General features: G+C 45.8%; 1 pseudogene; it reads right to left on the bottom strand.

Moving 5' to 3' along the window:
* Window positions 1-819: 819 nt before the first annotated feature.
* On the bottom strand, window positions 820-6,440 carry LOC120047093 (annotated as a pseudogene).
* Window positions 6,441-18,025: the final 11,585 nt, after the last annotated feature.

The following is an 18,025-nucleotide window of genomic DNA, read 5'->3' as shown; positions in this document are numbered from 1 at the left end:
GGACAATAACCACCCGAGCCACTATCTGTTCACGCCGCTTCCATCCAAAAGGCGAGGTCAGTACAGGTGCATCAAAGCTGGGACAGATAGATTTAAAAACAGCATCTATCTCAATGCCATCAGATTGTTTAACAGCCACCACTAGCACAGAGAGACGGCTGCCTACCTACAGACTTGATATCATTGGCACTTTAATAAATGGGACGCTAGTCACTTTAATAATGCCACTTAAGAATGTTTACATATCTCGCATTACTCTTCTCATGTATATACTGTATTATCCTTCACTATCTATTCTTTACTATTTTGCATCTTAGCCGCTCTGTCACTGCTCATCCATATATTTTATACTTATATATTCTCATCCCATTCCTTTACTAGATTGTGTGTATTAGGTTTTGTTGTGGAATTGTTAGATATTACCTGTTAGATACTGCTGCACTGTCGGATCTAGAAGCATAAGCATTTCACTACACTCAAAATAACATCTGCTAACCATGTGTCTGTGACCAGTAAATTTTATTTTATGATTTGATTTGACACTTATAGTCTCCTTTACTGGAGAAGTTGGCTTATTGGACCCTCAGGTTGCCATTAGGTAGCAAAGAGGCTGCCCTGTCAAGAACTCCCACATCATGCACAGAGGTCCTGTCTGGAAGAATCCAGGAGATCTGAGGCCTGCCTGAGGCTACACAGTCTAAGCTTATAGGCTTGCCCAGATACACTGGGATCTCTTTGGAGTGGGGTCCTATGATTTTGGGAGGCTGGGTCAGCACAGCCAGGGTAAAATTTGTTCAGTGCCGTGCAGAGGTACTGGCCTCAGTCCTGTAGTTTAACGTTTTTAATCACGAAGGTGCCGTTCTTTAGAACTTCAAATCTCTGTCGGTGTTCTGTGTTGGCGTGGATGGTAGCACCTGTTGTTGAAAGTAGAGAGAAGCACATAATTGGTACTCTGGATTAGTCTTGAATTATAATGTTAATGCTGTGAATCATTGTGGAGCTTTTGTCAAGGGTCTCTCTGTCAAATATTACATCATGAAATATTAGTCACTTGTGAGTTGAGCACACTCAGGTGGTGCCATTTTGTTAATCTATTTTAGTGTTTAATCCTTTGTGTTTAGTGTTTAATCCTTTGGAGCCTCAATTAGCCTATGCATATAGTATTTCTTCCTCCCCTAGAATGTTAACAAGCTTGTAAATGATAGTATTTCAGTTGTATATTTTTCTTTATGATGGTAAGCAGACGAGAGGCTGAAGTCATAATGTTCATGCCTAGCATTACAATAGGAGTGTTTACAATAGGAGTATTTCAATATCTGTGGAGACTTTGGTCCAGGAGAGCGCTGGCTGTGGGTCTCCTGATGCTTCACAAGGCAGCAGCACATCGCCCTCAGCCATGGCAGACACACTGACTGTTCACAGAAGTGAGATCATTGACTTCACCCCACTACCCATCAGGTTGGGGAACGGCTCCTCGGGCCCCAGTGGCTGTAGTGCCAGCGGCTGCCTTGCAGGACACTGGCTGTGGAGTAGGGTCTAATGATGGGCACGGGGAGGGAGGTGGTGGGGGGCACAGGCTGGTAGTTATATGATGGAGTGGGAGGCTGGTAGTGAGGTCTGTGTGTAGGGTGACTGATCTTGGGCTTAGGTGTCACTCTCTTCGCTAGCTGTGAAATGCGATCGAGCTGAGCCTGTCTATCTGTTTTTGAGCATGGAGAGCGTTAAGAGGTCCTGCTGTCTTTCCCCGGGGGGGAAAGCCAGGGCCTCTCTGTAAAGGCAGGATATGGCCCTGAACCATGAACTGGAAAGCGGCTGTAAGGGCAATAGGGGATGGGAGAGCGGGGTGGAGAGGTGGTTTGAACGCTCCTTTGGACGTGCTGTTGGTGGATCCAGGGGTGGATGGAGAGACTGTGACTGTCAGGTTTAGTTTTAAAGTGATCCTCTTAATTTTTGTATCTATTTCTTACAATGTCCTCCCGAGGAGTAATGCCTTTTGCAGCGGGTGTTCTCAAGTGTGTTTGTGTTTGTGTTTTATCTTGCGATTTTTAGGAGGTTGATTTTGAATATGGATTTTTGTTATAGGTGTTTCTGGCTGTGCAGCTACCTTGACTTTAGTCATGACCTGTGTTTCCATAGTAACCGTGTCACGTGACAGGTTTTATATTCATATCATAATAAGAGTTGGTTTTGTAGTTATCTTTGTGGATGTTTGCCTGTTTTATGTAGTCTGTCTGATAAGCGTCCTGTTTATTTGAGTTCTCCCGTGTCCTCATCTCAGTTGGGGAGGCATATTTTCAGGCTCTGGTGTGGTGATTGTCTCTGGTGCAGGTACATGCTCTCTGTTTGAAGGGTTAAATACACTAGTGTCTTTCACCTCTGGTGATAATGCTTTTATGTGAATCTATCTGATTTTGCTATGGTGGTGCTGGATCAATGATTTGATCAACAGGCTCATTGTCATCATGCGTTAAAATAGTGGGTATTTCTTCTGTAATATTGTCCTCCATTTTAAAATTGTCATTGCGTGATGCAGTAGATTCATGTTTTTCAACTGTTGTTGTGTTTTGAGGGAGGGTCATCTGTAGTTTGTGTGATGAGGGAAGGGTTCTGAGGTCGAAACCGTCTCTGTTGGGGTCTGCCCCGTCTATAAGGGGGTCTCTGTCTGTTAGTCCAAACAGGATTGTTTTTTTGATTCACCCTCTTCTTCTCTCTCTCGACATGCTTGTCCTCTAGCTGCCCTGGTTGTGAGATGGATTGAGGAGTATCAGTAACATACAGGTTTATGACCGAGTCTGAGTCTCTGTTTGGATCTCCTCTACCACAGTTCATAGGTGGTGCTTTCCATCTTGGGGCCTGTTTTCAAGGTGGAGGTCGTAAAGGTTCAGGTTGCTTTTCGGAAAAGTCTAATTCTCCTTCTGTTTCTTTAGAATTTTTATTTATCCAGGCAAGTCGGTTAAGAACAAATGATTATTTACAATGACGGCCTACCCTGGCCAAGCCCTAACCTGGATACGCTGGGCCAATTGTGCGCCGCCCTATGGGACTCCCAGTCACGACCGGTTATGATACAGCCTGGAATCAAACCAGGGTCTGTAGTGATGACTTTAGCACTGAGATGCAGTGTCTTAGACCGCTGCACCACTCGGGGCTCGCAGTTTTGGTTTAAGAATGGCGCTTGATGGGATTTTTAGTTAAGGTTGTAGCTGGAGGAGGAGGAGTAGTAGTTGATGTGGCAGTGGTCGAAATTGTAGTAGTTGTAGTTTTTTTAGTGGTGGTAGTGGGTTTGGGAGTGGTCACAGGGGTTTTGGCTGTCATTGTCATTGCCGTTTTTGTTGTTGGTGGTTGTCTTGTAGGTGGTACTGTCAGAGGCTTAGCGTTAGCTTTGGCTAGGATGTCAGCCCAACGGTTGGGGTCGAGCTCCTTGACCAACTTATTAGGTTTCCTCCTATTATTCTTGATTCGCTTCCCTTTCGTACCAGGACGTAGAAACCTTCCAGGGTACCTCCGTTGTCCACCTACCCTCTTTTGAGACTGTGTAGCATGGGGGTGTTTTATCTCCTCGAATCCCGACCCCTCACCTTCATCCTTCTTATTCTTAAACAAAGGTGAGTCTCCTCTGGCTGTTTCAACACCTGATGATTCTTTCTCACCCTCTTCTTTTGCATCCACGTTTTTCTCCCCTATGACAACCACAAGATGAGCCAACATGTCTAGTCCATGGAGGTTAGCAACCAAACAGCTGTACTCCCCAGTGTCCTCACGAGTTGTCTTTTTGATCACCACAGTGGCATTTTGATTGACCTAGACCCTCCCCTTTGGTGGCGACGGTAGTAGGATCAGATTTTTAGGGAAGTACCAGTGTGTCTCGCAGGGCTGTGCTGAGGTCACAGAGCAGGGAAGTGAGAGGGACTCCCCGCTTTCAACCTCCATCTTCCCATTTGGTGTTTGGGCTGAGCAGGCGTTCTTTCACTGTCAACCTCACAGGCACCATGTCCACATCAGTCTCGGTGCGGACCAGACAGTGATACAACCCAGAGTCAGACACACTAGCATTCCCAATGACCAGTCTGCCTCCCTCAGACACCAGCCAGGAATTAGATTCTTCCAGGTTAGATAGATCTGGGAGCATCCACTCTACAGACTGTAACCCTGAACTGATTACTGTACACCCCAAACTGACCTCAGAGCCCTCCAGCACAGACTGAACTCTCCCCAGGCTTCCTCTCTGTATCAGGGTCCAGGAGGAAGTCCCATCCTCCTGTTTTCCCCTACCACTGATGTGCTTGGAGATGAATGTGGTAGTCCAGCGCCAGTTTTTTTGGGGTGGTTTGCCTCCTGTTTAGCTGCAGGGTGACCCTGAGTTGGAGGAGCCATGTCGGTTCAGCCATGAAGTGTCATTTGAGATCTGTAAAGTAAGGGGATTCCTTGTTGTGATTCTGCTGGTGTTCTCTCTCTACTCATCCCCCTCTCCATGAGGGCGGGGCTCTCGTAGTAGTAGGCCATCATCCTCCAGAGGTTCTGCAGAGCGTCCCGGTTGATCTCACACTCCAGCAGGCTGGCCAGGGTCACATTGACCGCCACTGCCCCGGACATCCGCAGGTTCTCTAATGTCACAGAGAAGCTCTTGCTGGGCTGCCGGACATTGCAGGCCTCGTACGCTGTGTTCCCATGGCTGTCGGACAGGACGAAGGTGAGGTGGCCCAGGGGACGCTCCAGGTCCCAGGTGTCCGCTAGGTCAGGCTCTTCAGGACTATACAGTACAAACAACCGTAGAGAGAGAGAGAATGTATGTGTGAGAGGCCTTACCCTCATGCTTGGTTTTCCACTCTAGCAGCCACTGGAGATGGCAGTCACAGGTCCAGGGGTTGCCCTGCAGTGAGAGTAGCTCCAGCTTGCTGAAGGCTGCACAGTCCCAGGCTGGAGTTAGTGCAGCTGGTTGTCAGATATGTGGAGGTGATACAGCCCAGGTCCAGAAGTTTCCCAGGAGAGAGAGGGTGACGAAGCTGTCTGGGTGGAGGTCCCTCAGCTTGTTCCCCTCAAGCTGTAGTAGTGTTAATGATGTTAGCCCGGGGCCTCCCGGGTGGCGCAGTGGTCTAGGGCACTGCATCGCAGTGCTAACTGCGCCACCAGAGTCTCTGGGTTCGCGCCCAGGCTCTGTCGCAGCCGGCCGCGACCGGGAGGTCCGTGGGGCGACGCAGAATTGGGCTAGCGTCGTCCGGGTTAGGGAGGGTTTGGCCGGTAGGGATATCCTTGTCTCATCGCGCTCCAGCGACTCCTGTGGCGGGCCGGGCGCAGTGCGCGCTAACCAAGGGGGCCAGGTGCACGGTGTTTCCTCCGACACATTGGTGCGGCTGGCTTCCGGGTTGGAGGCGCGCTGTGTTAAAGAAGCAGTGCGGCTTGGTTGGGTTGTGCTTCGGAGGACGCATGGCTTTCGACCTTCGTCTCTCCCGAGCCCGTACGGGAGTTGTAGCGATGAGACAAGATAGTAATTACTAGCGATTGGATACCACGAAAATTGGGGAGAAAAGGGGATAAAAAAATAAATAAAAAAAATAAAATAAATAATGATGTTAGCCCACTGAAGGTGTACGGCTCGATGAAGTCTATGTTGTTGCGGTCGAGGTGGAGTCAGACCAGGCTGACCAAGCCCTCAAATATACCAAGGGTGACGGTTTTCAGCTTGTTGTAGAATCTGGCAAGGGAAAAAAAAAAGATTCATTTTGAACATGATTTACCATATGATTGCCTCTCAACAAATGAGAGAACATTTTATAGGGTTTTTCTTTATTTTTTATAATTGTCTACATTGTGGAATAATAGTGAAGACATAACACAAATGAAATAACACATATGGAATCATGTAGTAACCAAAAAAGTGTTCAACAAATTAAAATACATATTATATTTGAGATTCTTCAAAGTAGCAACCCTTGGCCTTGATGACAGCTTTGCACACTCTTGGCATTATCTCAACCAGCTTCATGAGGTAGTCACCTGGCAGGCAAACAATAGGTCAAGGGCTGGCAGAGGTCAGTAATCCAGAGCAGAGTCTGAAACAGGAGACAAAGGGCTGTGAAACATAGGTTTAATCCTAGACACATGAAAAGTAGGATGTGTACGGAGGGTACGGGGCAACAGAAGACGAACAGCGGAGGGGCTAATGATCTTGGAGATGGGGAAAGGGTCGATAAAATGGGGAGAAAGTTTGCAGTACTCCACCCGGAGGGGCAGATCTTGGGTGGACAGCCATACCCTCTGCCCGAGACGATACCGGGAGCCGGGGTCCGGTGGCGGTCCGTTGTCGCTGATACCTGTAGGTAGTCTTGAGAAGAGCTGACCGGGCTCTCTTCCAGGTACAGCAACAGCGGCGGCCAAACATCTGGGCCGATGGTATGCCGACCTCTTCCTCTTGCTCTGGGAAGAGTGGGGCCTGATAACATTTACATTTTTACATTTAAGTCATTTAGCAGACGCTCTTATCCAGAGCGACTTACAAATTGGAAAGTTCATACATATTCATCCTGGTCCCCCCGTGGGGAATGAACCCACAACCCTGGCGTTGCAAGCGCCATGCTCTACCAACTGAGCCACACGGGACCAGGGAACACTCAAAAGGCGAGAGCCCGGTGGCAGAGCAGGGGAGGATGTTGCAGGCGTATTCAACCCACACGAGTTGCTGGCTTCAGGTGGTGGGGTTGGCGGAGAAAAGGCAGCGAAGAATGGTCTCCAGATCTTGATTGGTTCGCTCCGACTGGCCGTTGGACTGAGGGTGGAACCCAGAGGTTAGGCTGGCCGACAACCCAATGAGTGTGCAGAACACTTTCCATAACCATGACGAGAACTGAGGACCCCGGTCAGAGACCATGTCCACCGGGACTCCATGGATCCGGAAGACGTGCTGCACCATGATCTGGGGCGTCTCTTTGGCAGATGGTAGCTTGGGGAGAGGAATGAAATGTGCGGCTTTGGAAAACCAGTCCACTACCGTCAGGATGGCGGTGTTGCCATCAGACGGGGGGAGACCCGTGACGAAGTCCAGGGATATGTGAGACCAGAGATAGTGAGGGACAGGCGGTGGTTGAAGGAGACCAGCCGGAGCTTGCCGAGGAGTCTTGTTCTGCGCACAGGTCGTGCAGCCGACGATGAACGCGGAGACGTCCGGAACAATGGTAGGCCACCTAAAGTGTTGCCGCACAAAGGCCAGGGTCCGACGGGAGCACGGGTGGCAGGTAAGCCTGGAGGAGTGGGCCCACTCCAGGACCGAGGGGAGGGCAGCGTCAGGAACAAACATCCGGTTATCTGTGCCCCCCCGGGGTTCAGCTGGGAACGCTGAGTGTAGCCGCGGGACTATAGTGGCATGACAGCGCATCTGGCTTGATATTCTTGGATCCCAGTAGGTAGGAGAGGGAGAATTTAAACCAGGTTAAAAGCAGGGCCTACCTAGCTTGCCTGGAATTTATGCTTGACAATGCGGTGATAATTCAGGTTCTTGTGATCAATCCACACAATGAACGGATGTTCCGCCCCCTCCAACCAGTGTCTCCACTCCTCCAATTCCATCTTCACTGTGAGTCGCACATGATTCCCCACAGTGTAATTCCTCTCCTTGGTGTTGAGGCGATGGGAGAAGGCGGCGCAGGGATGTAAACTTGAGGTCCAGGGCTGAATGCTGGGAAAGGACAGCCCACGCTCTGACATCCGAAGCATCAGCCTCCACCACAAACTGACGGGATGGGTCAGGATGAACCAATATGGGAGCTGTCGTGAAGTGGTGCTTGAGGTCCCGGAATAGCCTGTCAGCAGCTGGGGACCACGTGAGCAGAACCTTGGGAGAGGTGAGTGTAGACAGGGGGAAGCCAGGGTGCTGTAACCCTGGATTTACCATCGATAAAAGTTGCTAAATCACAGGAAACGTTGCAGCTGCACTCTGGATGTAGGCTGCGGCCAATCCACCAATCCACATTGCTCTCACCTTTCCGAGATCCATCTGTACATTCCCTGCAGCAATGGTGTAACCAAGGAAGGGGATAGTGGAGCGATGGATTTTGCATTTCTCCGCTTTTACAAAAAGCTAGTTCTCCAGGAGGCGCTGGAGAACCTGTCAGGCGTGGAGCACGTGTTCTTGGGTTGAGTGGGAGAAAACGAGGATGTCGTCGAGGTAGACAAAGATGAACCGGTTCAACATGTCGCAGACAACATCATTAACCAGGGCCTGGAACACAGCTGGAGCGTTGGTAAGGCCAAATGGCATGACCAGATATTCGTAGTGACCGCTGGCCGTGTTGAAGGCAGTAGTCCACTCGTCCCCTTCCCGTATCCACACCAGGTGGTAGGCATTCTGCAGATCCAACTTGGAGAAAACGGTGGACCCCTGGAGCGGCTCGAAGGCCGAGGCTATGAGTGGTATCGGGTAGCGGTTCTTCACAGTGATTTCATTGAGGCCCCGGTAGTCGATGCACGGACGCAGGGTTTTGTCCTTCTTCTCCACAAAGAACCCTGCACCGGCGGATGAAGTAGAAGGACGGATACACCATGCAGCTAAGGAGTCCTCAATGTAGGTCTCCATAGCCTTTGTGAATGTTGACCTGTTTTACAGGTCTTGCTCACATCAGCTAGGGAGAGCGTGATCACACAGTCGTCCGGAACAGCTGGTGCTCTCATGCATGGTTCAGTGTTGTTTGCCTCAAAGCGAGCATAAAAGGCAATTAGCTCATCTGGTAGCCTCGCGTCACTGGGCAGCTCGCGGCTGGGTTTCCCTTTGTAGTTCATAATAGTTTTCAAGCCCTGCGACATCAGACGAGCGTCAGTCAGTGTATTTGATGGTTTGTCTGAGGGCGTAGCGGGATTTCTTATAAGCGTCTAGATTAGTGTCCCACTCCTTGTTTCCCCCTCTGGTTGCACATGTGACGTGCTGGTAGAAATTAGGTCAAACGGATTTAAGTTTGCCTGCATTAAAGTCCCTGGCCACTAGGAGCCCCGCTTCTGGATGAGCATTTTCTTATTTGCTTATGGCCTTAAACACGCTTATTGAGTGCGGTCTTAGTGCCAGCATCAGTTTGTGGTGGTAAATAGACGGCTACGAATAATATAGAGGAGAACTCTCTTGGTAGATAGTGTGGGCTACAGCTTATCATGAGCTATTCTACTTCAGGCGAGCAATACCTCGAGACTTCTTTAATATTAGACATTGCGCACCAGCATACCGATGTCTATTTGTCAATACCAAGTTTTTCATACACCTGTTAGCACGTTAACCTGTTTGGCGTGCAAGCCCGACGTCGGTACACTTATGACAACAGCCAGCTCAAAGTGCAGGGCGCGAAATTCAAAAGATATTTTTTAAAAATATTTAACTTTCACACATTAACAAGTCCAATACAGCATATGAAAGGTACACATCTTGTGAATCAAGCCAACATGTCCGATTTTTAAAATGTTTTACAGGGAAGACACAATATGTAAATCTATTAGCTAACCACGTTAGCAAAAGACACCACTTTTCTTACTCCATCAGTTTTTTACTCCATCAGTAGCTATCACAAATTCGACCAAATAAAGATATAAATAGCCACTAACCAAGAAACAACTTCATCAGATGACAGTCTGATAACATATTTATTGTATAGCATATGTTTTGTTAGAAAAATGTGCATATTTCAGGTATAAATCATAGTTTACATTGCAGCTACAGTCAGAAATTGCACCGAAAGCAGACAGAAAAATTACAGACACCAACGCCAAATAACTAAATACTCATCATAAAACATTTCTGAAAAATACATAGTGTAAAGCAATTGAAAGACAGGTATCTTGTGATTCCAGACAATATTTCTGATTTATCAAGTGTTTTACAGCGAAAACACAATATAGCGTGATATTAGCGTAGCCACAATAGCCAGAAACACTTGGGCGCCGACGACCAGTTCACATGCACGACAGATATTAGAAATAGCATCATAAAATGTTTCTTACTTTTGGTGATCTTCCGTCAGAATGTTGGACAAGGTGTCCTTTGTCCAGAACAGTCGTTGTTTGGATCTGGAACGGCAAATTTCCCTCTTGATTTAGCATGGGCACTTGCCAAGTGGCACGGATCTCTCCAACGTCAACAAAGTCAGAGAACGGAACACGGCAAAACTCCCGAAAAAATTTCATTAATCTGATTAAACTATATTGAAAAAACATACTTTACGATGATATGGTCACATGTATCAAATAAAATCTAAACCGGAGATGTTAGTCGTCCATAACGACAGCTAAACAGAAGGCAAATCCATGTCCCCTTTCGCGCGCTCCAGAAACAGGAAATGGACGGTCACGTCATACAAAGAGCTTTAATTCCACCTCAGACCAAGATAAACACGAAATTTCTTCTCTCACCGCCTCTTGACAACCAGGGGAAGGTGTATGAAGTGTACGTAGACTCTTACGTATCATGCCCATGTATAGGCAGGAAGTTGAACAGAGCATCGATTTCTGACATTCCACTTCCTGGTCAGGAAATGTGCTGCAGAATGAGTTCTGTTTCACTCAGAGAAATAATTCAAACGGTTTTAGAAACTAGAGAGTGTTTTCTATCCAATAGTAATAATAATATGCATATTGTACGAGCAAGAATTGAGTACGAGGCCGTTTGAAATGGGCACGATTTAACTGGCTACTCAATACTGCCCCTTGAAGCCATAAGAAGTTATTAAAGTGTATGTGCGAGTTTACTCTTTCAAAAAAGTAATACACTTTGTAGCTAACATTGGTTGCTCAGAACCTCATCACACTCCAGTACATTACACTTTCTTAGTTACAATTCCATAACCCATAATAAAAAAGAACATTCATACTGTATATGAAGCACAGGCAGTCTTACCCTAGGTTGACCCTCTCTGTGTCCTTAGGCAGATTGTGTGGGGTGGAGGTGAGGTGGCTGAAGGTGCAGTGCACCTCCCTGACCCCAGGCCAGCTGCAGCCCCTGGGGCATGGGGCACACAGGGCCAAGGGGGAGATGACCAGAAGCAGCAGCAGCACTGCCCTCAGCCAGGAAGCCAGGACAGTGACACTCAACAGCTATTGCAGTCCTCTCATGCCATCATCAGACCAGGGACAACATTAAGCCACAGAAGGGAAGGTTGGTGTGCATCAGCCATTTCATTTTGTAACCAGTACTATAGCTATTGTTATTGTGATTCAACATTTGCAGACTCTAGAATACTAATAGTCCCAAATAAATCGTAATCTTTATAAGTGGTAGTACAACATGCATATCTTATACATAAAGTACAAAGGGCTAGCTACTGTACAGTATTGCTTGAATTCCACTTTGTGGAAGAGCTGCTGTTGAATCCCAATATTATTTTTTTTACCATAATATTTTATTTCGAAAATGCTTAGCATTAAATACTTATCGCATGCCTGTGCTAGTAGGCCTACGCATTCAAGAGCTCAATTACAAAACCCCCCTTCAAAATATTGATGACAAGTACAGTACCACCCAAACGCATAAATGTTCAACTTGAGGGCAAATAAAGCAAGCTCAGCTTTTTCGAGGTTCTCGGTGCATAGCCTTATGCTGACCTTGGTGGTTAGAGGCTAAGCTGTTTGTCATGCCGTTTGTGCAGAGGGTCTACGAAAGGGCCATGATTTATCATGTCTGTCGTTGGTATGATAATGACCCGTGATGAGTGGGACAATTTTGGGCAGTTTCCTCCCCCTCTCTCCTTCTCCCCCTCTTCCTGCCCCACCACCCATGCTAACTCCAGCTGCTTGTTGAAATACTCCCTCTGAGTGAGGATAAAACACACTGACAGCCCAGCCCAATACTCTAGAGAGGAGTTTCTCTCCAGTCACAAATTGACAGCACCTGTCAGAGCTGAGGCTCCAGAAAAATGCCAATAGTGTGATCTATATATACATATAATACAGTATCACTCATTCAAGGATTTTCTTTATTTTTACTATTTTCTACATTTGTAGAATAATAGTGAAGACATCAAACTATGAAATAACACAAATGGAATCATATATTCTGTTTGGGAGTCAACATTATACTGAACAGAAATATAAATGCTACATGCAACAATTTCAAAGATTTTACTGACTTAATGTTCATTTAAGGAAATCAGTCAATTGAAATACATTCATTAGGCCCTAATCTGGGGCGGCAGGTAGCCTAGTGGTTAGAGCGTTGGGCAAGTAACCAAAAGGTTACTTTATCGAATCCCTGAGCTGACAAGGTGAAAATCTGTCGTTCTGCCCATGAACAAGGCAGCTAACCCACTGTTCCTAGATTGTCATTGTAAATAAGAATTTGTTTTTAACTTGCTTGCCTAGTTAAATATAGGTTAAATTAAAAAATAATCTATGGATTTCACATGACTGGGAATACAGATATATGCAGAAACCAGTCAATATCTGGTGTGACTACTATTTGACTCCTTCGCTGTTGATTGTGGCCTGTGGAATGGTGTCCCACTCCTCTTCAATGGCTGTGCGAAGTTGCTGGATATTGGCAGGACCTGGTACACACTGTCGTACTCGTCGATCCATGGCATCCCAAATATGCTCAATTGGTGACACGTCTGTGAGTATGCAGGCCATGGAAGAACTGGGACAATTTCAGCTTCCAGGAATTGTGTACAGATCCTTGCGACATGGGGCCGTGCATTATCATGCTGAAACATTAGGTGATGGTGGCGGATGAATGGCATGACAATGGGCCTCAGGATCTTGTCACGGTATCGCTGTGCATTCAAATTACAATTTGCAATTAGCCACCCTTTACCTTGATGACAACTTTTGTCACTCTTGAAATTCTCTCAACCAGCTTCATGAGGTAATCACCTGGAATGCATTTCAATAACAGGTGATTCTTTCCTTCATAATGCATTCGAGCCAATCAGTTGTGTTGTGATAAGGTAGGCGGGGTATACAGAAGATAGCCCTATTTGGTAAAAGACCAAGCCCATATTATGGCAAGAACAGCTCAAATAAGCAAAGAGAAAGGACAATCCATGATTACTTTAAGACATGAAGGTCAGTCAATATGGAACATTTCAAGAACTTTAAAAGTTTCTTCAAGTGCAGTCGCAAAAAACCATAAAGCGCTATGATTAAACTGGCTCTCATGAGGATCGCCACAGGAATGGAAGGCCCAGAGTTACCTCTGCTGCAGAGGATAAGTTCATTAGTGTCTTTGCGAGACGCGGGGTGGGTGAACGGATGATCTCCGAATGTGTATTTCCCACCATAAAGCATGGAAAAGGAGGTGTTATGGTGTGGGGGTGCTTTTCTGGTGACACTGTCTGTGATTTATTTAGAATTCAAGGCGCACTTAACCAGCATGGCTCCCACAGCATTCTGCAGCAATACGCAATCCCATCTGGTTTGGGCTTAGTGGAGCTATCATTTGTTTTTCAACAGAACAATGACCCAACACACCCCCAGGCTGTGTAAGAGCTATTTTACCAAGAAGGAGAGTGATGGAGTGCTGCATCAAATGATCCCCCGACCTCAATCAAATTGAGACGGTTTTGGCTGAGTTGGACGGCAGAGTGAAGGAAAAGCAGCCAACAAGTGCTCAGCATATGTGGGAACTCCTTCAAGACTGTTGGAAAAACATTCCAGGTGAAGCTGGTTGAGAGAATGCCAAGAGTGTGCAAAGCTGTCATCAAGACAAAGGGTGGCTACTTTGAAGAATCTCAAATATAAAATATATTTTGATTTGTTTAATACTTTTTTTGGTTACTACAAGATTCCCTATGTGTTATTTCATAGTTCTTCTTCACTATTATTCTACAATGTAGAAAATAGTAAAAATAAATAAAAGCCCTTGAATGAGTAGGTGTTCTAAAACTTTTGACCAGTAGTGTATATACACTGCTCAAAACTCAAAAGAATAAAGGGAACACTAAAATAACACATCCTAGATCTGAATGAATGAAATATTCTTATTAAATACTTTTTTCTTTACATAGTTGAATGTGCTGACAACAAAATCACACAAAAATTATCAATGGAAATCAAATTTATCAACCCATGGAGGTCTGGATTTGGAGTCACACTCAAAATTAAAGTGGAAAACCACACTACAGGCTGATCCAACTTTGATGTAATGTCCTTAAAACAAGTCAACATGAGGCTCAGTAGTGTGTGTGGTCTCCACGTGCATGTATGACCTCCCTACAACGCCTGGGCATGCTCCTGATGAGGTGGCGGATGGTCTCCTGAGGGATCTCCTCCCAGACCTGGACTAAAGCATCCGCCAACTCCTGGACAGTCTGTGGTGCAACGTGGCATTGGTGGATGGAGCGAGACATGATGTCCCAGATGTGCTCAATTGGATTCAGGTCTGGGGAACGGGCGGGCCAGTCCATAGCATCAATGCCTTCCTCTTGCAGGAACTGCTGACACACTCCAGCCACATGAGGTCTAGCATTGTCTTGCATTAGGAGGAACCCAGGGCCAACCGCACCAGCATATGGTCTCACAAGGGGTCTGACGATCTCATCTCGGTACCTAATGGCAGTCAGGCTACCTCTGGCGAGCACATGGAGGGCTGTGCGGCCCCCCAAAGAAATGCCACCCCACACCATGACTGACCCACCGCCAAACCGGTCATGCTGGAGGATGTTGCAGGCAGCAGAACGTTCTCCACGGCGTCTCCAGACTCTGTCACGTCTGTCACGTGCTCAGTGTGAACCTGCTTTCATCTGTGAAGAGCACAGGGCGCCAGTGGCGAATTTGCCAATCTGGGTGTTCTCTTGCAAATGCCAAACGTCCTGCACGGTGTTGGGCTGTAAGCACAACCCCCACCTGTGGACGTCGGGCCCTCATACCACCCTCATGGCGTCTGTTTCTGGCCGTTTGAGCAGACACATGCACATTTGTGGCCTGCTGGAGGTCATTTTGCAGGGCTCTGGCAGTGCTCCTCCTGCTCCTCCTTGCACAAAGGCGGAGGTAGCGGTCCTGCTGCTGGGTTGTTGCCCTCCTTCGGCCTCCTCCACATCTCCTGATGTACTGGCCTGTCTCCTGGTAGCGCCTCCATGCTCTGGACACTACGCTGACAGACACAGCAAACCTTCTTGCCACAGCTCGCATTGATGTGCCATCCTGAATGAGCTGCACTACCTGAGCCACTTGCGTGGGTTGTAGACTCCGTCTCATGCTACCACTAGAGTGAAAGCACCGCCAGCATTCAAAAGTGACAAAAACATCAGCCAGGAAGCATAGGAACTGAGAATTGGTCTGTGGTCACCACCTGCAGAACCACTCCTTTATTGGGGGTGTCTTGCTAATTGCTATTCCATTTGCACAACAGCATGTGAAATTTATTGTCAATCAGTGTTGCTTCCTAAGTGGACAGTTTGATTTCACAGAAGTGTGATTGACTTGGAGTTACATTGTGTTGTTTAAGTGTTCCCTTTATTTTTTGGAGCAGTGTATATATTTTTTGTTGGCCAGATATCTTTGGGGCCAAATAAAATCACCTGCGGGTCAAATTTGGCCCCCGGGCCGCCAGTTGGGGAACCCTGGTTTATGTGCACTCCATGATGGGTAATGGTCTGTTCATGCCTTTTACATCTCAATCAATAAGATATCAATTATATTTACTTGCTGTTTTACAGTGAGCCAGCCAATCCATTTATATGATCTCAATTTGTTTTCCGGAGTGGAGGAGCGGAGGAACTCTTCTCCACTCGCCACGGTTGAAAAGAACCCAGCAGTGTGATGCATGACAAGTAGAGTATTATATTACCAAATTAGGTAATTAATTCAGGGATTCAGTGAGACAAATTTAGAGTTTAGCCAATAACATACTTACAGGGGTCTCCTAAATCATCATGAACCATGCCATTCATCAACGATGCCTCTCACCTTGTACATCTGGGTACGAGATCTCTCTCTCTCTCTCTCGTAATCCACCACAAATCAAGTGGTCAACAGCTCAGTGGACAGGAAGTTCAAAGTTCACTGAACATAGTTGTTATTTTGGTATTGGTATTTTTTTTAAGATCCCCATTAGCTGTTGCAAAAGCAGCAGTTACTCTTCCTGGGGTCCACACAAAACATGAAACACGACATAATACAGAACATTAATAGACAAGAACAGCTCAATGACAGAACTACATTGATAAAAAATTTAAAGGCACATGTAACCTACATATCAATGCATACACACAAACTATTGTAAGTCAAATAGAGGAGAGGCGTTGTGCCTTGAGGTGTTTATTTGAACAATATGCAATAATGGCTCTATGTAATACTGTATGCTTTCTTGAATTTGTTCTGGATTTGGGGACTGTGAAAAGACCCCTGGTGGCATGTCTGGTGGGGTAAGTGTGTGTGACAGAGCTGTGTGTAAATTGACTATGCAAACTATTTGGGATTTTTTTAATTTTAAATTTTAATAACTTTTTATTGTTTTTTTCTTTCACAGTTACAGTAAACGAAATTGAAATACAGTACATTGCACATGTGTTTTATACATTCGCTATACCATGGGAACATGCTTTTTGAATGAGGTAGGAATGTATATGCCCATACAAAGATATAAAACGTTCATAACAAAACATACATTAGGAACAACAAAGTGCACAAAAAAACTACATAAAAACATGGCTAGTCTTCAAAATGAATAGAAAAAGTATAATAAAAAGACAGGCTAATATTAAACACTCACGAAGGTAGATCAATTAAATACAGTGCTTAGGTAGGCAGTTTACTGTAGAGTAGAGGGAAATTGCAGTCTCTACATAGGTAAAGAAAGGTTGCCACATTCGGAAGAATTTGTCAGAAGAAACCCGCAGGGTATATTTTATCTTCTCCAATTTACTCAAGTGCAAGACTTCTTTAATTCACACAAAATGAGAGGGAAGAGTGTGCGACTTCCACAGAAGTAAAATCAACCTTCTTGCCAACAAACTCACAAAGGCTACAAAGTCAGATGTGTATTTTGGTAGTCTTATAGTTTCAGGTATTACCCCAAATAATGATGTTATGGCAGTAAGAGCAAAAGGCACTTGTAATACTTTAGATATGGAATCAAAGATGGCAGATCAAATTTACTCTCCAATGGTTATGTAGAGAAGAGTAGGACCAAAACATATGTATTAATGAAGCAGGAGTTTGCCGACACCTGTCGCAAACAGGGTCAAGATCAGGATAGATGTTAGAAAGCCTGAGTTTAGTCCAGTGAGTACGGTGTAAGATTTTTCATTGGATCAAACCATGTTTGGCACAAATAGAAGAGGAGTGGACACGGTACAGAATATCTTCCCATGTGTCATCAGTAAACTCATCAACTAGATCCTGTTCCCATAAAGTTTTAATAGCTGTGAATGAAGGATTGTGAAGAGAGTAACTTTTATCATAGCTATAAGAAATCATACCTTTTACTGTTGGGGATGGTGTGAAAAATGCATCAGTGGGAGGGCCCACATGAGGACTGGGGAATTGAGAGATAATGTCATGGGCAAAGCTGCGCACTTGTAGATATATAAAGAAATTACTATTCGGAAGATGGAATTTAGCTGAGGGTTGTTGGAACAATGCAAACATGCCGTCAATATACAAATCATTGAATGATTTGATGCCATGGATGAACCACATGAAGAAGGCTCCATCTAGGTTGGATGGAAAACGTGATTTATGAGTAGAGTGGCCCTTAATGAATAGGTTTGCAAACCAAAGTGACATCTAAACTGGTTCCAGATCTTGAGAGTGGTTTTTACTAAGTAGCAGAATGGATAGGGGAATGTGCCAAAGCAGCCAGTGAGGATGGCATACATGAGGAAGATTCTATCTTCAACCATGCCGGAATGATATGTGGGGTATCTGCATGGATCCAGTACTGAATTACACAGAAGTTGGCAGCAGTGGGGTCAAACTGTAGAACCCAGATTTTTTTCTAACAAAAGTACACTATATTTTATCTTTTAGCTTTATTGGAACGGGACGATTCGTCAACGCATCATCATGATTTAGCCTCCCATTGTTTTATAGAGACATGGTGAAGAAGACAGCAGATGTCTCT

The sequence above is a fragment of the Salvelinus namaycush genome, chromosome 5, assembly GCF_016432855.1.
Source record: "Salvelinus namaycush isolate Seneca chromosome 5, SaNama_1.0, whole genome shotgun sequence".
NCBI lineage: Eukaryota > Metazoa > Chordata > Actinopteri > Salmoniformes > Salmonidae > Salvelinus > Salvelinus namaycush.
Note: the sequence above shows the minus strand (reverse complement) of the source record. Positions and strands in the feature narration are given on the sequence as shown.